The sequence below is a fragment of the Molothrus aeneus genome (assembly GCF_037042795.1).
Source record: "Molothrus aeneus isolate 106 chromosome Z unlocalized genomic scaffold, BPBGC_Maene_1.0 scaffold_33, whole genome shotgun sequence".
In the NCBI taxonomy this organism is placed as follows: domain Eukaryota; kingdom Metazoa; phylum Chordata; class Aves; order Passeriformes; family Icteridae; genus Molothrus; species Molothrus aeneus.
The window spans coordinates 2,486,781-2,508,210 of NW_027098761.1; the positions used below are offsets into that span (position 1 = coordinate 2,486,781).

The window sequence follows — 21,430 nt, forward strand, 5'->3', positions numbered from 1 at the left end:
TTATTATAAAAATAGGCACTAAATTATACAACCATATAAAAGCAACCTTAAGCTAAAACTGATTAGGTAATGCCACTCTTTCAGACAACTGCTGTAAGAGTTAAAAAAGCAGAACAAAGCTTCAGGCAAGCCCTGGCAACCAAGATCTGACAAACCCTTGTCCTCACAGAGTTATTTCAGAACCTGTGCTCCTACTAGAAAAGGCAATAGCATTTGTCTGGCTGCAAGGCGACAAACTTGTTTTGATGGATAAGGATGCCCTAGATTCTGATAGACTGAAAAACATGGTTTTTCACCTATGAATCCAGCAAGGCTGGAAACGCTTCTATGGATTTAAGCTCCTCATTAGGGCCAAGCCTTGGTCTTCTTGGAGGTCTGTGCTCTTCCCTGTGCAATTTTGTCTCGTGACACCTATAGAGGCCTCAGAGAAGCTCACATAGACATTGTTTGAGATATTGGGCATTTGATTTTTAAAGCAAATACAGTCTACACAAACAACTGAACTGTTAAAATTAAAGTGGCTCAGCCCACAAAGACAAATTCTGAATTTCCTGTAGCTGAGACCTTAATGTTACTTCTAAGGATGTAACTGAAATGACATACTGTAAGAGTTTAAATGTGACATGCACCTATTTCATAAGACATGACCACTTCAGGTCAACTGTATATAGAAAGTTAGCCTGTAGTATTTTGTGGACAGTTACACACCAGCATGAGTGTGTGCTCATACAAATTCATATAAACTCAAATGCTACTGGAGCCTGCAAATTGCATGAGAGGCTATGGCTGAAACTAAAGGGAACAATTTTGCATGCAATCTGACTTAGTCAGAATATGATTAAGCAGTCATTTGAACACTAAAAGCTGACAGAAGCATATAAAATATACCATCATGTCCTGTGCTGTTTGCTGCCATCCTTCTAAGCAGACCATCAGAACATCATGTCTTGTTTATTAGTCCTCTACTGCTGGTGCACAGCTCTCACCTCTAAAACATCATTATTCTAATTTTCAAAAATTAACTGATTAGCTCTTTAAAAATGGAAAAATTATTTCCAGCAAATTGGTGTAAGATTGAGTATCACACATACATACAGCATTTTTGCATAGAGGAAACTGTTTTTTACAAAAAAATTGTTATTTTTTGCCCTTCCAAGGGCCACCAATTTATACACTGCTTTTTTAAAGTAATACAAAGACAGTGTTAGACAAAGGTGCAGTCACCCCATTCACAACACTGAAGGACTTATGCACTCTGTTAAAACTCAGATTATCACAGAAAGCAGTTCTAGATTTGGCTGATGTATGTGCAGTTGCTGTTTCTAGTGCTCAAAACATCACATTTTATAAATGCACAAGAGTTATTTCTCTAGGTATGTACAAACAAATTAAAAAAACCCTATTGAAATACTGTATTCCCTAATCTACTAAGCACAATCAATATTAATAGTATGAAATATACATATTCTCACAAAGAAAATTATTTTCTGATTTGGAGATAATGCAGTTTCAAATTCGATCTTCTTTCTCTGCTTCCCTTAGTTCATATATTTCTCCTGTCACCTCAACCATGAGAACTGACATAATAAAATAACTGACATAATAAAAACATGCACCACTGTGTTCACATAGGTGACAGCATGAACAAAACAGGAACAGGGAAAAGAAAAGCCAAGAAATGCGAAATCATTAATATCCATGGCACTGGAATGGATTATACACTGTAGCAAATACAGCACCCTGGCTGCTCCATCTTGTATATGCATCCCTTCTTTCCCTGCTATGAGCAAGTCCTCAGCCCCTCATTCTCTTTCACTACCTGCCTCCTTAGGGTAGCTGTCCTAAGAGCAGGTGTCACTCTCTGCACCTGCTCTCCAGTGGTTTTTAAACATAACATTATGCAGCTGCTCCTGGGCTCTTTAATTCCTGGTGAACTCTCAGTGCTGCCAGAATCACAGGCTTTCCCCAGCATCTTCATTTTAATTTTGTGTGAACCCCAGGAAGAAGAGAGATGGGCTGTTGGTGGGACTGAGAGACTGGGGGCACTGGGTTTTATTTATTTTCTTGTGCTGATCCCTCCCCTCCAAATGCCCAGCATGATATTTGCTGAAGCACTGCCCTGCTGCTTCCACTTCCTCCACAGCCTTTGTGCCAAGCAAAGGTACCTGCCACAACCTCCTTCTCCTCGTGTGCATGCTGCAAAGGCAGCAGTTTGTACAGCCTCTTTGTCTCTTCCTAGCCCTAGGATTTTTCTTTAGCCTATAATCATCTGTTTTCCTCCCAAAGACTCCTATTTTTCTTACCAGGGTTCTGCCTCAGGCCATGTAGCTCACATATTTCCAAGTCCTAAAATTAGATGCAAGACCGTTCACCACAGCTGTTCTACGTGCAGCATGCAGGTCTTGGCTACATCTGTGGTTCACCACAGCAATCTCCAAACTTCTGCAATTGCAAAAAAAATCTGAGATGTCCACCCCACCTTCCCAAGGTACCACCATCCTAACACATTATGCAACTTGTAAAACATACAGAAAAATAAAAACTGTAAGCTGGAGATGAAATAAACATAGTTTTAAAATTTATTAATAGCACAAACCCACATTTTTCCACACTTCAGGGGAGTGTTTTATGCACCCCTTGATGTGCATGCACCCTGCTTTGGAGACCACTGGTTTAATAGACCACAGACAGAGCCTGAAAATCTCTCCTGACCTAAATATGCTTTTATTTGGCACATGGCCTTTCTCCCAACATAACTCTCACATTTTAATATTACTTTTAAAGCTTGCAGAAGCCAATGTGCCTCCTCAGAACCATGACTTGTGGCTGCAGGGGATACATCTAGCTCTGCTTTTATAGTCACCCACTGAGCAGCTGCAGGGAAAGCTTGCACAGCATTTTCTCATCCAGCCATGGCAAGGCAAATACTTCATTTAAGAAGTCCTTCAGAGTACATATTTTTATTTTGAGGGCCCAATTTTGCAGGCAAGCCTGCTTAAAGTTTTGGGGTCAGCTCAGTAGTTTCATAAGGGACAACTTTCTCATTGTACCTTTATTTTTCTTCTTTTATTCCAGCAGCAAAGAGTTCTCCAAAATTCTCAATGAAGAATTTCAGCATCTCCTTAACAGGAACAGCAGAACTTGTGAACTTCTGCTCTTCTAAGTGAAGAACGGGTCAAGCCATAGGTCTCTGTCCACCCCACTGCATTGGCAACAGCTTGGGTGAGGCATTGCATTTTCTTAGTGCTGCACTCAAAACTTCCCACCTCAGCTCCACAATCTCACAGTGGAGTTGCTTACAGGTTTTTTGATAATGCACAGAACTTTAAATTTATTTTGCTGCAAAACTGATCTTAAATTTTACTCTCTCCCAATTTACATGCTCTATCTAATCTTTCCTCTCTTGTTTTCTGTCCTTCAGCTTGCAAGTTTCTTGCCCTGTTTACCACTATTCCCCTGCACATCTGGTTTCTTCACAGGACCGTAGTGTTTTTTCTGCCAGGTTTGCAACTTCCTGGACAATATCCAGGACAGTCCTGCAACAATCAGGATTCTAAGAGTTGGTACCAATGTATAACCCACATCCCTAGGTGGCCTTTCTTTTCCAATGAAAAACAAGGAAGTGACCATCTGGGGAGCTGCATGAATAAGCTTCCACTTCCACTCCGATACTGTCATAACTCTAAGAGGATGTATACCTGTTTTCTGACCTCTCTCTTAGAGATGTTCCTGGCTTTTCTATTCTTTATCCAGCTTTGCAGAAAAGTCTGCTCAAGGTAAAAATTAAAATAAAATTTCAGACCCAACTATATTGAGGGATTGAGATGATGGGATTATAAAAACTGCACATTTCTTCTCAGAGCTTCCAGTGCAATCATGAGGTGTTGTATTATCCAACCTATAAAACCAGGCAACAGTCCTGTAATACAGCTCACTTTAACAGCCATCATTATGCATCTGCTTCCCATTTTCAGTGGAGAAGGAACAACCAACACCTATGTGGCAGCTGGCATCTTGGCCAACAGAGCAGAGACTAACCCTGACTCCTCCGAAACAAAAAGGTGCTTTAGCCTGTCCACTTCTCCACAAAGGACATTCAAACTCTGCAGACCAGGTACCTGAGGGGCCCATGAGACATTTTAATCCCCAGCCGGTCCCAGCTGCTCATCATTTAGAAGTGTCCAAGCACAGACCTTGTTGCTTCCCTGCACTGCCAGTGACAAGTACATCCACTGGGAGATGCTTCTGCTCCTCCTGCAGTTGGATGCATTAATGATCCCTGCAGAGAGCACAGATGCCACAAAAATGGTCAAGCCTGGGTTCTTCAAAGCATTGGTGATCAAACTGTACAGTCACCAAAGGCAGAGACAACACTTCCATAAATAACAGAGTTCAGTAACAGCTAAGACTATGTCTCAGTTTTACTAGAAATTCAGCTCTCAGCCTCCCAATCCCTGGATCAAAGGTTCCAGAGCTGTGTCTCCATGCATTGGTCAGGCCCTAAGAACAGCTGTAATTAAGAACTGTTAAAAAGAAGATCACTGGTTAACTACATTTGCAGGCTACATTCTGAACCAAGTGCTGCCTGTCCTCCTACAGCTGACAAAAAGCCACAGAAAGGCCAGACTGTGCATTCAATTTGTTCAGCAGTCACAGGCCCACCTAACACACATTTCCCACTGCTTGGCAATCCACAGTGCACTGATCTGGTATTAATGAGTGTGCAACCACTCTCTCAGTGTCAATGAACAGGAATTGGACCCAGAGGACCTCTCCCTGTATGCAGTAGCTGAACATTTTTACCTGCTCCTACCGACAAAACTGGAGAGTTTCCAAATCCCACCTCCTTGCACATCCTGGCACAAAGGAAAAAAGCCAGCAGGAAAATGACAGGGAGATGGATGACAGTGGGGAGGAGAAGATCCACTGTATTGAGTTTGGTCCCATGGAGAAAAGCTCTCACTAATAATGATTGGCGTTAAAGAAGCCCATGATAAGCAATAGAGCAGTTATCACAACAGGAGGCACTTGCTCATAAAAAAATGATTGTGACAGCTAAACACAGTCAGCTTCCCAAATGATGAGGAGCATATGATAGTGCTTTCCAAGTATTTAGAAAGTCAAAATTTGCAGCTTTGTCCTGATGAGAGTTATTTCCAAAAGGATCTTTTCATTCCAGGGCTGTTTGCAAAGAGATATTTGAGCTCCAAAACACCAAACAACAGCTTCTAACAAAGAAATTGAAGTATTTAGGGTGCTGGTGATAACAAGTAGCAGGATGAAGTCTAAGAAAGAGAAGTTGTGACAAGCATCAGATTTAATATATTACACATTCCTAGCATGGAAAATATTGGAAATATTTCAGCACACTTGGAATTGTGACATCTTTTCCAGCCTTAATGACTGTATAATCTAGCTAAGCATACCAATCATACCGAACCAGAGAGGGCAATGCTTGCTAACAGACACAAACTAACAGCCTTTTCCCACCTCTTAACCTGAGTGAACAGGCACATAGTTGACACCTCTCCCACTCTCAGTGGACATACAAATATATAAAAAATTAGAAAGTAACCATGTTAGCATCTCTCACAGAAAGCTGAAAGGGCTACCAACACTTTCTGTGTATGGTTTTCATCACAGACATCCACATACATTACAATTCCAGCTCTGGGGTCCCCAGCCTGTTGAAATGAGACCAGAGGAGGCCACTATATTTATCAGAGCACTGGTGCTCCTCTCCTATGAAGAAAGGCTGAGAGACCTGTGCCTCTTCAGCCTGGAGAAGAAAAGGCTTTGGACAGGCCTTTCATTACTTAAAGAGAGTAATACAAGAAGGCTGGAGAGGGAATTTTCACAAGGACATGGAGTGGCAGGACAAGGGGCAATGACTTGAAGCTAATGGGGAGTAGATTTAGGTTTAGATCAGGTATTAGGAAGAAATCCTTCTCTGTGAGGCCCTAGCACAGGCTGCTCAGAGAGGCTGTGGACTCAACATCTCTAGAAGTGTGCAAGGCCAGGCTGGACAGGGCTTTGAGCAGCCTGGGATAGTGGAAGGTGTCCCTGAGCTTTACAGTTCCTTCCAGCTGTAACAGTTCTGTGATTCCACATGGTGCAAATAAACCCCACAGTGAGTTTAAAACATCTGCAAATATACTCTCCCAAGCTAATACTTGACAATGCTTTTTCAAATTATCTTTGAGTCTCTCTCAGTGATGATTTGTGGACATAGCAGGACGTACAGAAAATCAGAAAACTTAAAGATGTAGTTAGAAGCAGTTCCATGATGTTTGCACCAATAGCTGAACAGTCTGCATGCTGCCAGTGTCTGCCAGTGACTTCACTTGGGTGAGATTTCCCATTTTCTTTTTATCAAGACATTGCTGTCAGAGGAATAAAATTCATTCCACTGTTAAACTAGCATGTTCCTTATCATCAGGCAAGGTTTCATAACAGGCAGGAAAAGACAATTTGATTTATGTATCTCTCTGTCCAGAATTGTTCTCAGAGGAAGTCCTAATCTTTACTATCTAGAAAGAAAGAGACAAAAATAAAACATTTTCAATACATAGAACTTCTTCAGAAGGGCTCCTCATGGACCTTAGACAATTTTAGCTCATCATTCTTATGTGAAAACATAACTAAAAATCAACACAAGTGGTACCAGCAGGATGCATTCCTTTGAACAAAACTTCAGCTTCTGAAGTTTGTGCAGTCTGAACCAGTCAGACACCAAAGGCAGTCACAACTTCTGTCTTTGGCATTACCTTTTGTTGCACCTTCTCTAAGGTCACAGCAACAACTGATAGAAATGTGCCACAAAAGTCAGACAGGCTTTAAAAAAAAGGCCTCTAATTCCCTACAGATGTGTTTGCTTGTTGAGGGTAAGTATGACTGGAATAAACTCTGATCAAAAGAAGTTTGCATTTCCCTGAACATTGCTTTCCCTGGAATAATCCAGCAGATTGTTGCCAGTCCAGGTAACCCATCAAAATAATCTGAAGACAAATTAAGTTCTAGAAGCTGTTTTCGAAAATTCCTGTGACTGCTAACATTCAGTCAGCCCTTTTCAATATCACTAACCCAAATCATATTAAGAGCACCTAGGACATTGCAGGAACCAACTGCACATGTTTGCTGAGGACAGGAGCCAAACCTTGTAGCTAAACCCTGAGTGAGCTCTCTGTTAACACACAGACTAATAATGGATCTAACAAAGCTCATCTGAATGCTTGGATCAGTTTGATTCTTCTGACAGGGACACAATCTCTGCATGGACCAAAAGCAAGCAGAGGCCTGTCAGAAAAAAACATTTTCAGAAGGAGTGTTGCAACAAAACTATTGAGATTTGCATGAGGAAAACATGAATCTGAGTGAGTGGAGGGAAGAGGGAAGAAGATAGGGAAAATGCCAGAAGAAACAGCGGACAAAGGGTTAAAAAGAAAGGCATGCATTGATCACCAGAGCAGTACAAGAAAAGTTTCACTGAAACAGAAAAGATAAGCTGCCAAGACAGTGAAGAACACATCTGGAAATGTAAGATATCGTGATAAGGAAAACTTTTGAACTGTGAAATTCAATAACTTTGCACGAGGCTTGAAAGACTGTAGAAAAGGTGAAATGAAATATAATGAAGGGCAAGATCCACACTAGCATGCACTGCTAGACTACAAAATAAACCTGGGTCTAAACCCCACTCACAACTGCCAGCCAAGCAGAGTCCCAGAGATGCAGCAGGGCTCCACCTTGAACTTGATCACCTCCCCAGTTCACACCTGAACTTTAAAACACTCATTATCAAGAGGATACAAACGTGCCTTAGTCAATGGCCCACTACAGAGAAAGGGCTCTGCTATTAAACTGAGTGAAACCATGCACACTAAAAACAAACTCCAAACTCATCTTGGCAAATTTTAATAAATCCACAAGATTGGATGTAATTCAGTGAATACAGGTAACACCAAGATGAGTGATGAGGCTGACAGGCCTGAAGGGCAGAATGCCATCCAAGGGACCTGGACAAGCTCAGGAAGTGGGCCCTTGGGAATCTCATCAAGGTCTCCAAGGCCAAATACAGAATGCTGCTCCTTGGTCAGGTCAGTCCCACAGAACGGACTGAGAGCAGCCCAGAGGAGAAAAGACTTGGGGATACTGGGGGACAGGAGGCAGGACATGACCTGGTGCTGGCAGCTCATTTGTGTTCTGGGCTGCATCCAAAGCACTGTGGGCAGCAGAGGATGAAGGAGATTCTGCCCCTTTGCCCCAGTCTGGTGAGACCCCACCTGCAGAGCTGCCTCAAGCTCTGGGGTCCCAGCACAGCAGAGATGTGAACCTGCCCCAGTGAGTCCACTAAGATGCTCAGAGGGCTGGAGCTCCTCTCCTATGGAGAAAGGCTGAGAGAGTTGGGATTGTTCAGCCTGAAGAAGAGCAGGCACCAGGGAGACCTTATTGTCACCTTTCTATAAGAAAGATGGGGACAAACATTTTAGTTGACATAAGAAAAGGGACAGTGGTTTTAAAGGGAAGGAGAGTCAATTTACATTAGATATTAGAAAGAAATTATTTTACAATGAGGGTGGTGAAACAGTGGCACAGATTGCTCAGAGAGGTGGTGGGTGCCCCATCCTGGACTTACATTCAAGGTAAGGCTGGGCAGGGCTCTGAGCATCCTGATCTGTAAGATATCTGTGCCCATGGCAGGGGAGTTGAACTAGAGGGCCTTGGAACGTCCCTTCCAGCTCAAACCATTTGATGATTCTACAAAGATAACAAGCAGCTTGAAAAAGAAATTCAAAGTAGAATTGCAGAACCAAGGTACTGATGGCTCGCCATCATCTCTTCTTCTTGATAAAGACTGAGGCCACTAACCAAAAGACTCAGAGGGTCATCAGGCCAGTATGCAGGAGAAAGGGGCAGGTACTGGCAAGTATATGTAACAATTTTGCTTGATGGATGGAAGGGAATTACTTGAAAAAAAAAGCAGATAACTTGCACTGCTCACATAATTTCTACCAGAGTAGCAGCTGGTGTGTGTTGACTAAAGTGTTAAGACAGATTAGAAAATAACCTCTTGGCTCTGCTTAAGAGGTATATTTCCTATATACTATATATAGGCTGCAGAAGGACAAGAGGAAACAACCCATTATTTGATTAACTTAAAAAAAATATCAGTCTGAAATGGTTATTCCTTTTCAACTTCTCTGAATTCCTTCCAGAGTTACTAGTCACAGAATATTTCACTAACTGGGGTGACGGAGTTTGGTAATACCCAGCACCTTATATTATTTCCCATCATATTTTAACTTGATCTCACCTCACTAATTTTGTCTTCAATTTGAATGTGTTCTCTTCTCCACTGCATTTTCCACACCACTTTTTGCTTTGGTTGATGTTACTGATTTTGCTCCTTAAGTCACGAAACCTGATGATTATACATAAACCAAAATATTTTAGAACAGCTTTAAAATGGGACTTTCAAGGACCCCTGGGTAAGAAGTGACAAACTGCATATATGCAGTCTAAAATCATGGGAGAGCATAATAAGAGCTTACAATATTTACTTGAAAACTATTATTTTTAAGATAATACTCCTCAATTGATAATTTCCTGGGTTTTTCTAGCTTTTGGAATGCATACCTTCCTATCACAAAGCTTTTCAATGAAAGCATTGTGAGTGAAACTTTAACAAAAATCAAAACAGAGACAGAGATTATGTGGCCACTGGACACTGGGAACAAAGGCTTTAAGGCAAGCATGAAATATAATTCTACAAACCCATTTTGTACAACCTTATCATCAACACAAGATGCTCTGCACATGTTCTTTGGAGACCAGAAGAATGGAAATGCTTTCATTTCCTTCTGGGTGGTAGCAGATCTCTGCCCATCCTTCAGTGGATGTAATGCAGGAAGGCTTTTTTCTTCTTTTTCTGAAGGCATAATAGTGCCAATAGAAATGTTTTTGTGAGAGCAGTTTTTTTCACCAGCCCCACACTCAAAGAAAAATAGTGCACACAGATAAGAATATCTGTTAAAAACCACTTTCACAAATGACATTTTCTTTTGAGACACTGCAGGATACAGGCTGAAGACAAGAGGCTGCCTGATTTTAAACCACTGGAGTGAAATATGATTGTTACTGTTTACCCAAACATCAAGTGCCTTCACTCTCTCATTCACATTTACCAAGATGGACTCTGACTACAAAACCTGCCGTCCTCCAGGTATTACGATAATCACAAAGGTGAAGGGGAAGGAAAACTTTAGGAGGGAAGAGGTGGGAATGAGAGTCCACTTGCTATCATGATCCAGTAGTAGAATAACAGATGGAAAATAAGTCCCTTACCCAGAAAATCTTATAAAAGTATCCTTTATTCACACACAGACCAATAAATCCATGGTGTGAAGGAAAAATAATTTAAAATCAGTACAAATTTCTGGGAACAGATGCCTTTGTTTCACCTTCAATTTGGATAAGCTTAATATAATTTAAAAAGTGCCATGCTCTAAACCAAAAGAAAAAGCACACAGAAATAAATGATTGTGTCACCATCACAACCTTCACTGGCCTATACCACAGAGCCTTCTCAGGCTGAAGACGCTGATCTCTGATCCTTGAAACAATGTGCTAAATGCTGCTGTTCAGTTAGTTGCCTCCTACACTGCCAGTGAAAAAAAAAAAATAGGTGACAGCAACCAACTAGTTGTCAATCTTAAAATTGCAGCAGTTACATTTTCTTTGCTCACTTTTTTTTTTTCCTTTTTCTTTTTAGGTGCAAGCGTAGAATATGTGTAAGTGTAGGCTTGCACTGAGACTGCGAAATGTCCTCCCCAGGGCCATGAAGACACTTCACCTAAAATTAGATAATGTAAAATAGCAGAGAACATGCTGCAATTACATAGAGCCATTAAAGCTCAGAAGAATTTAACTCTGCAAAGGCATTCTTTTCAAAACCAGAACTTTTCAAGAAAAAGCCGTTTGGAATTTCAAAACCTTTTTCACTATACTGAGGTGATGGAGTGCATGTTTTGTGTGTGCTTGTCAGAGGAAGAAAGAGAAGAAAGAAGTCAGAGGTAAAAAGAACTCAAACTTCTGGAAGCTATTGTTTTTGAATGAGTTAATTCGATTTTCAGCATGAACACTTTTAAATTTGCTACCACTTAAAGCCTTCTTAATAAGCTAAAACCCCCAAAAACCACAAAACAAAAAATTGAAAGATCGTTCACACTCTAACTTTCAAAATTAAACATTTAAGGATAGTTTTTACCTCCTCCTTTTTCTCCCACTTTCTTTTTGAGAGTTTAAGCTTCTTATCCAGCTGGATCAGCAGTTTTTTCTGATGATGTCAAATACCAATTTTTCCACATTTCTCCTTATCTCTTTCAGTTTAAATATTTGGGACTTCACAGCTTCTCAAAACCAAGCACAGCCCAGTAAACCTTTGCATGGGTCCGCTCTGTCTGTATTTAGCATTAATATTTTATCCTTAACAGTTCCTTTCTAGGAAGCAGAGGGAGGGCTGCAAGAAAATCCCCAAAACAAATACACCCCAGAATTGCTTTCTAAAAGGGTAAGTTGTTCTGCAAGTGTAGTTTTTACCAACTGAGAGGTTCTTCTGGCTGGTATTGATAAACCTCTCACCTTGCCTCAAAAGTCAGTGAAAAAGATTCCTTTTTTCGGCTGTTGAAGATCATGACAAACACAGAAAACAGCTCACCCTTCCCCAGGCATAGTGTATTCCCCCTTGCTGTTCTGTGACAAGTGAAATTGAGGTTTTATACCTCTGGGACCAGGTTTTAATTCTCTGCTTATTCTATTCCTGTTGCAGTTCTCCTTGGAGAATTTGATTTGCTACTGCAAGTGAAATGCTTTATCAAAAACAAACAAAGCCAAAACAAAAACTCCAAATATGCTACAAATTTTGGTCTTTCTAAGTACTCTTTAAATTAATATAAAGATCTTTTGTTTATTCCTAGGAATATTACTCCTGTATCACTGAAAATGGACTTCTTCCTTCTGTTCAGCTTCTCCTGCCTCCTCTGTTCCTCCTCTTTCCATCCCTCCATCTTCCACCTTTCCTTATTTTCTTCGGATTGCACAAGCAAGTCACCAGTCTGCCCCACATCAAGGCAGACCCTAGATTTTGGATGTAAACAAAGAAACCACAGAAGCCCAGCGTCTTTTGCCCACCCTCTCTCTCTGACAGATGTATAACCGCAGGTGACTGCCATCCCTGCCTCACCGGCATGGCTATTGATGAGCCAAAGTCCAAATCACTCTTCCCAGAGATGGGCACAATGAGGTAATTTCCCCCATTTTTCACACCTTCACCTATCAGTTTCAGTTTTGTGGATCAAGGAGGCAAAAATGTCTGTTAAGCTCCCATTTCAGATAAAGCTCTCCAGCAATGGAAATCAGGCACCCTTTAAAGCAGTACCTGTTTCTGATGACGAAATGGCAGGAAATGCAGCTATGGATTTGATTCCATATCTATCCCAGAATTCTGGTTTTGCTTAGGACTCCAACCTGAACAATATATGAGGCCTAATTCTACACACAAAGGCAAATTACTCTTAGATACAGTAACAGCCAAGCTTCACATCCTTTTCCAACTTAAGGGTTTGCAGCAAGATAAAAGGCATCGAAATGCATTTCTCATAAGAATAGCTATTCTATTAAACATATCCCTTTTTTGGCACTACACAGTTTTCTATTGCATGAAGTCTTGAATCTGTCACCTTGAGGGCACATTCAGAGTGGTGGTGAATATAAATTATTCCACTTCACAAGGAACCCAGATTCTCATTACTCTGCAGCTGGTGACAACCATTTTAACACCTACTATGATCCATACTATCAGCAAGGGAAACTGAGCACCTCTTAAAGAATGAGTCCTGTGGGTTTTGCACATGCACAGAAACCAAGCCCCTGTCCCAGAAGGAGAAACAAAATACAGGCTTGCCTGCAAGCAAATACACCCTTAAGGGCAGTATTTTAAAAATCAAAATGTGGAAACCTTTAAAGCAAATATTTACTTAAAGCAAACATCTCGCATATGATTCCTGTTTTCTGAAGCCACTCTGTAAATCCCAGGGGTCCATTTAACCAAGGTAGCATGAACCAAATGCTGGGCCATGTGGTGTGAACAGACGGGCACTGAGGCAACGTCAGGAGAAACTGCAGGAGCTTTAGCTCTGATCCTCAACACAAAATACAGCCTCCCCCAAGATAAGAACCTTTAACATGGGACCTTAGGCCAGATCTGACTTGTAATCAAAGGATAATCTTTAAAGTAGAACTCTAAAGTCTTTTTTAAAGAGGAAACTGCAAAATGTTCAGGAAGTGAAACTAGAAACTACCCTTCTAACGTACCCATCAGATTTGCTTTATCATTAAGTGCTCAAAAGACAAGTATCTACATGCAAAAAAGGTGAATTCTTTACACTCAGTGAACTTGCAGCTCATCCAATTTGGTCTCAGAGAGGCACAGTATCTTTCTTTGATGAATTGCCAAAGATGAAGACTATTTTAGCAGGAATAAAGTGATAAGACTATTTAAAGTGGTAAAACAATTTCAGTTAACTGACAAAGTTACTTTATGTTAGTAAAATTTGCTCCATCTCAGGAATAACTGAAAGGGCAAGAAAACAATTAGGAAAAAAGGAACTAGAATATTAAAGTGTGTTTCAGAGCAGATTTCAGAAAAACAGTACAAAAAGTCTCACATGTAACATCAGATACTCCTGAGTAATGGGAATAAGATTGAAAAAACGGTTGATAGACTCACAAGGCCTCAGTTTTGCTTTTAAGAACTGCTGCACACATGCAAGCTTGTGTATAAGTCCTTGGATAATTTAAATGTTTGTTACTTCTGCTCTCTTTTCCTCCATGTCCCTCTGCACAACTTCTAAATCAAAGAGTCCTTCAAGCAACACAAGTCCTTATTTTAAAAAGTAAGGGTGGTTTTTTTTAAGTATTTGCTATTACAATCAAGAATTAAAGGACAGTAATTGAGGATTCTGTTGGAGTGCCATTTTCAAAGCATGTTCATTTGCCAGTCATTAGCAATGGTGGTTTTTTTCCTACTGCTTTGTTTTCATTACCACATTCATAATTTTTCAAACTCCAGTCTGTATAGTAATGATTTCTGCACCTAATATACTCAAACAGTGCAAACATATTTGCCTGAAGAGGTAGAGAGCCATGAGATCCTATGAAATGCAGATGCTGCATTCCCAAGGTCTCCTCATACTCTGTGTGTACACAGAGGCAAAGTCTAACAATCCTTCCAAGTATTAAACTTGCCCTCAATTTATGGTATCACCCTCTTCATCCATCACATTGTCCACTGGAGACAAAAGCACTCTTTAATCTTTCCTTCTGAACTCCTATGTAACCTCTGTCCTGTAGATGTTATTCAGACTTGCATTTCACTATTGTCAAATGAGTGAGTTGGCACCTGTAGTCATCATCATCATCATCATCATCATCATCATCATCATCATCATCATCATCATCATTATCATAATTTATTGTTATTATGTGTACACCAATGCACTGAAGGATGTGATGTTTCATAAGCAACTACAATAAAAGTTTAAAAAAGCCCCATCAAACCAACAAACACAACCAAAATGAAAAAAAATCCCCATTGACTAAAATCTAACCCAAGATAGCAGTCCAGTCAGCATTAACACTTTACTTTTCAAAAGTATCCATTTCATTAGGTAAATGAGAAAATCCATGAAATCTTGTTTCTAAAATGAAAAAAAAAAATCCTAAAGCAAGTGAAGACCCAAAGCAGAAGTAACTTACATAACCAGGAGAGTCAACCCACAAAATTGCTCTACCTTACCATATGATTAGAAACTTGGAAAATATCATCATAAAGAATAAGCCACTTAATAATGAAAGAGAAAAAAAAAAAGAAAAAAAAGAAAAAAGAGAAGTGCTTGAGTAGATGGAGTACCTCAGAGGAAATATATCTCTCCAATACTTACAGACTTACACTCTTGAAAAATGTGAAACCACTGTAGTAAGAAATACAATTCTTAATTTTTAAACAACAGTGTTCATTAAGAGATGAGCAGAATGGGAAACAGAAATAAAATCTTCCACACCCCAGCCTGTGTCCACCCCTATGATACCATGAAAACTAGACAATAAAAGGAGCCTATTTCTAAACATATTCACCTTTTCTGTGATTTGTTGAGATAGTCGAAAATGCAGTTCAGAATCCAGAAAATTAAAATGTGGATATTTCAGAAGTGGGAGCTTGAAAATGCTTTCAGAGCTGCAGGCAGAGCACTTTGATAAATTGCCACAATCTGCAAAAAAATTGCCACTGGAAAAGGATGCCAAGTAAGAGAGAGAGGGGCAACAAATCCACTTGATGCTCTGGTCTAGAAAGCTTTGAGGAAGAGTGCAGAGCTGTGGAATGGCCATCTAGACTGAATGTATCTGGTTGTGTCACGGAAGTATAAAGGTTGGTAAGTTTTCCAAACAAAGAAAAATGCATGACAGGAAGAATTTAGAACAAGTTTTAATGAAATTTTCTTCAAATTTTCACCTGTAATTTGGAAGCATGACTTTTTTTTTTTTTTCTGTCTGAAAAAAACAAAAAGGATTTACATATTGGGCAACTTTTACTGAACAATCTTCAAAAATTTGTCTTTCGCTTGTCAACTTTATTTTAAAATTGTTTCCACCGTTATTGTGAATATTTTCCTTAAATCACAGCTCACTGGTAAGGTGAAAAGATAACAGTGGAAAAAAAATAATGCAGTAAGTGGAGGAAAAAAAAGAACCACCACCAAAAATCAAAACAGACTGAATCTCCTTCCAAGTTTGTGCTTATTTGGTGAAATTCTTGGTATATGTCCCTGTAAAAATAAATGCCATTCCATTCTTATCACTGACTTTTTTCTGCTTTTTTAAACTGATCAGATGTTAGTAAATAATAAAAATTTTGTATCTATTGAATCAGAAAAATGTAGATGAAGGATTCTTCACCTCAACAATTCACTTATGATCCTAATTTGTAATTTGTGAGACTCAACTTCAGATGCTGTTGTTAGGCAACCAAATGACAACCAAAATGACAATACTATATTTTAAATAACTGTCTTCATTTATAGCTACACAGTGCCCACTGCCCTTCCCTCCTAATTAGGACACAGAAGGCATAATGAGCAAGTTTATATTTGTTATGTACAAGAATTACAGAGTGGAAAAGGCAAAAAGAAATTCTGACTTCTGGCAGCTATGTTTGGAGTCAGCTCACCAACTTCAGAATCACTGGACACAGTAATTAGATGCAGTGGAGCCCATCAATCATTATTAATGTTGTCTTTAAAAATAAGAGCAGTGGCATAACTACATTCACATACCTGGTAACCACTTCTGAATATACCAACTTGCTGCCCTTTTTAAAGCCACCTCATTTTGAAAAATCATGTCATTGTTTCCAAGTGGAATTTCTGAAAAACAAATCTATTATTTTCTATTAGACTTGGGGAAAAAAAAAAAAAAAGAGGTTTTTATCATGTCTGAAACAGATGCTCACATTTTGAAAAGGATGCCATTGATTGTACAGATCATTACACAACAGGCATTTCCTGAGCCTGTTGAAATCAGCCGGCAAAACTGCTATCAAAACAGGACTATAGTCAGTACAACAATGCTCTTTCTTTTGTAGAAAATAGCTGATGAGATTATACTTGGACAAGGTATCACCCTCATCCAGTGAAGTCTGAGAGAAAGTTCTTCCAGACAGAACTGTGGAGCTTCCCACAAACCCTTCTTGCCAAAAATGCAAGAAACCCAGAATTAAGCATGGAAATGCTGCAATAAACAGCTTTAGAACACAAAATATGGGGTCCCATAGGAAAAAGGATACACTAAGCAGATTTTGCTACTATTCTGTGACAGACTGCAGGATTTTCACATCTTTGGAGAGATTAGGAAGAGTAACATTTTCAAGATTTTAAGTTGAATTGAGAATGTAAGGGCCTGAAAATATTATATGAGTTACTATTTTGCTTTATATATTCATAACTCCAACTAAGACCCCTCAGTCTGAAATATCTGTGTACATTTGCTCTACCTATATTAACTTTTTAATTATTTAAGGAAGTTTTTTCACACTATATTTGCCTACAGTGTATCATAGAATTCCATATTGTCATTTCCTATTCTTTCTATACTAGAAGACTCTCTTATATCCAATCAGGATTCCCCTTCCCTCTTCACAGTGTAACAGAGGTAAAATGGCTATGATTCTCTAATATTCATACATTAGATCTAGAAACAGAACTGCCAAAAGTATATACTGTAACCTGGGCAAACCAGTAAACTTGTATTTTCATTCTGCATTGGATATTGTATAAGTTTTCAATACCTAATTTTATAAAAATAATCCATTTTCAGGTCCAAAAGTTCAGATTCATGTTTTCACTTACAGAGACATTTTTCTCCCTTGATCCATAGACAGAAGTGCCCAGGTATAAAACACATAATGATAAAAGATTAGCTGGTCGCAAGGTGGGTCATGATTTTTTTATTTTTATTTAATAGAACTCTCAACAGCTGCAAAGGAAAGCACTTTTGTTTCCACAAGCAGGGAGACAGTGTCCTGTCCTCCTGAGAGCAGAGATGTCTTCTCCACACATGAAAGAAAAGCCACTGGAATTTTCTACATGTCACAGTAATCAGATTTGTATCTTCCCTCACACTACAATGAAGTGGCTGGCTATTTAGAAGAACAGCTCCACATTTGACAAAGGAAAATGAATAACCCACCAGCTCTACATGTTTGACACTTCACAAAGGAGCTCATGAACATATTTATTTATCACTCCTTCTTTTTACTGTACTCTGTTGTCTGACTGTTCAGCATCCCATGGAAACTGGCACATTTTCTCCAACACATTCAAACAAAACAAAAAAACCTAATCTAGAGAACAACATCAGAAAGTATCTATAGGCTTACACCTGTTTATGCTGCTCATCCAGCAACAGCAGCCTCTGGGAGATCCTGCCTGCCTCCAATCCTCACTGTGAGGGTTGCCTACTGCTGCTAAGAAAGAAAATACATCACAAGACTTTCACCTCTGAGGGTAGATGTCAGTGCTTTCAAAATCAGTGCTAGGCACTCTGTCTGAAAGGCCTGCTCTTCCCATGCATTTGAGACACCTGACTGGGACCCTGGACGGACCGGCTGCTCCTACTCCTGGCCCTCCTCTGACTCCTGGCAAGTCACTTCATCCCTGCACTTCTGGCATTTTATTTTTTGTAATTCAGCATTGGTAATTCCAAAGAGATGTGTCCAAAAAAATTCTGTGAGCTAGCTACTACAGTGTTGTTGTCCCTCAGATGAAAAGGGAAAGATGACAGCCAGGTTACAGCTTCCTCACATAAAGCTGAGTGAGATGGAAGCAAGTGGTTGTGTGGGTTTTTGGCAAACTAAAACCTATCAAACTCAATTTTCTTCACTACAGATCTCTTAGAGAATGGCAATCTTTTCCCAAGCTATGTTAGTGGAAAATTTCAGGGCGGTCAACAACATCACTGCAGCACAACACTTCTTGCGACCCACTACTAGAGCTGCACTGCTGAAAAAAAAACACAGCAGAGAAAGCAAGTCCTTTGCAACCCCACTTACTCCTCTTGTCTGACACACTGGAGACAAGTGCCAAAGCTAAAAGGGTAAGTTGTGACAGCATGATGAGAAACTCTCACTCAAGCTGGAAAAAATTCATACCGTAGCTGAAAAAGCCATGGAGATACAGCTTAAATTCCCTATTGCACAAGCCTCTAAATAGCAGTCAGATTTTTAGTTCTTGGGGTTTTTTTTTTAATACCCTGACTCCCTTCCAAAATGCCAGAAAAACTCTGTCAAGTTCAGTTTCTGGGGGAAAAACCCACACACACCTTCAAAAATGCAACTAACTTAAAAAAATATCCTACACAGACACTCACTCTTTCTCTGGTCCAAGTTAAGTCTGTCCCTCTACTCAGGCCAGGAATTCAGTGAGCTCATGGAATAGCACCATTTTCTGTATGGTTTTCCTCAGTTACATGATCAGAATCCTTCTTGCTCCATTTACCAATCCTAACTACTAAGCTAAAGGCAAGTGATTGTCCATGACAGGTTACAATGGCACCAAGGACTGAGATACACCAATTTCACTGTATTCCTAAATTCATGTAAATACTCAAGTCTAAGCCAGATGGGAAATTTTGGAGAAACCATTTATTGAGAAAGATACTGCCAAAAATGATACAGAATCATAATTATAAGTAATTTGCTTAAATCATTTGCGTTTAACTTTCTCATAAATGCCTTCCCATGTATTTGAACAAAACTCAGTTCCTTCATACTCCATGAAAGTTATGTTGCTATATTATTTATCAACTAAAGGAAAACTAGTCCCTACAAAGCATCTGGCAGATATGGACACTGTGTGCTAACAGTAATAGTTACTTTGAAACTAGACAAAAAAATTCAGATTAACTGTGACCCATAAATGCAGTACAGAAACTAGAGAATGCAGCTTCACACAAATGCACACAGATTGTGCTCTGTGCAGGTTCATTTTCAAAAGTCAGCAATTTTCTGCATTGTGAAAAAGAAACAATGCTCTAATTGATAAAGAATGTAAAGCCCTATTCTAGATAAAAGCAAAAACAAATCACTTTGCCCTTAAGCTATTGTACTGACAGAGTGAAATTGCTGATTTCTAATCAATATATTCCAGCCTGTCCTGTTTCAGATTATGGCATTATTAGTCCACCTGTTAGTTCACTGGTATGAAATTCAGTTTTTCTATCTACACAGCTCCATTAGTAATAAGAGAACTTCCAATTTTCTTTTTTTTTTCCCATTAAGGAATTTCAAAGACAGTCTGCAATACGCTTATCATATGCAAATGTTTTTGTACAATTTAATCCCACAAACTGTAGTATTATATTCAAGTAGAACACATCAAATTTCATTTGGCATGTGGGAAAATAAAATTAAAGCATGAGTTTAGATGCATAAACAGGATAAATAGATAGGATTTTGCTTCATCATATTGAATAATTACATCCTGGCACAGTGCCCACATCATATTCATTATGAAGAGACTACAGTGTACAGCACGCTAAATTTCTCAGACAATGGCTAGATGACTGACAAATCAGAAGTCTTACAGATTTGCTTGCTATTTCTGCCTTGTACATTTCTGGAAATCCTGAAATTCCTCATTCTATTACGTCCATTAACCAGGATGGTCAATAAGAAAGCTGCTCATTCTTCTTGCACTGTGCAAGTGTTCACGTGGCACTGTCTGCACTCCTTACACCTCTCAGCTTGCAGTGGGTTCCCCTCCAGGCCTGCCCCTCAGCCTGCTGTAAGGACTGGAGAAGGCTGTCATCATTGTTTACACCCTAAGGAAACACAGGGCTGTTCCCATCCTCCTGCTGCTGTGAGGCTGGGCCATCTGTGCAGCTTAAAAAGAATCTGTATTTACCAGATCTCTGTCTTCTGCTGTGTTTTTGCTTTGGAAATATGCTTCACTTCTGGCATTGTCTAAACTACTGTATTCCCGTCTAAAAGAAGCATTCTCAATACCCAACATTCTACCTTATTAATAATAATTAAAAAATAGAATTAAAAAGCACCAGGCACCTAATCCACACATGATAAAAGGGAAGGATTCAGTGCCTGGCCACAAGAGCCACATCCTCAGACCTGCAGCAGATGCCACGGTTGGCAGCATTTGCTTGCCCGACAAAGTCCACAGAGAATATGAAGTCAAATTTATCATTTTCAAAATGCAAAAGTTTTTTTACTTTCTCACAAGAGTTTTTCTGCTGTACTTTTTTCCTCCTTCCGTGACACCACTTATCCACTCCCTCATATTCTGCCTGACTGTCAGGTGATTCCCATGGAAACACCAGTCACAAGATTCAAACTAAACAAAAGGAATTTGTACCCATGGATATTGCTTCAGAATATCCTTCCAACTAAACCAGTGGGATAAGATTCTTGAAGGTGACATAACCTTTATGAATTTTTTTTCTTGCTAAAGTGAAACTTGAAAGACTAAATAAACCATACACAGCTATACAAAATTCTCTTTTGGGATCGAGGAGAGAGAGGTCAAGACAAATCTCACGCTTATGAATGATTAATTCCTTAGCAGACCTTGGTTTCTTGTCCATGGCCTGTCCTGAGAGGGAGCAAGCAGATGTGTTCTGTTTCCCAGTTGTTTCATTTCCAAAGGGAAGACAGAAACCTCTAATTCAGACCAGTACCATTAACCAGTACCAGTACCCAGCCTCCCTCTTCTTGATCACATGGAATTTCTTCATCAGAGAGGTCTACAAAGCATTTTCTTTTCTTCCTACTGGTACTCAAGGACTTTTTTATGATATTGCTAAAGTA

At 39.6% G+C, this 21,430-nt stretch overlaps 1 protein-coding gene across 3 annotated transcripts in view; it reads right to left on the bottom strand.

The window, feature by feature from the left end:
- PLPPR1 (phospholipid phosphatase related 1) overlaps positions 1–21,430 on the bottom strand; it is a 121,190-nt gene that overhangs the window by 71,407 nt on the left and 28,353 nt on the right. The window lies entirely within an intron of this gene.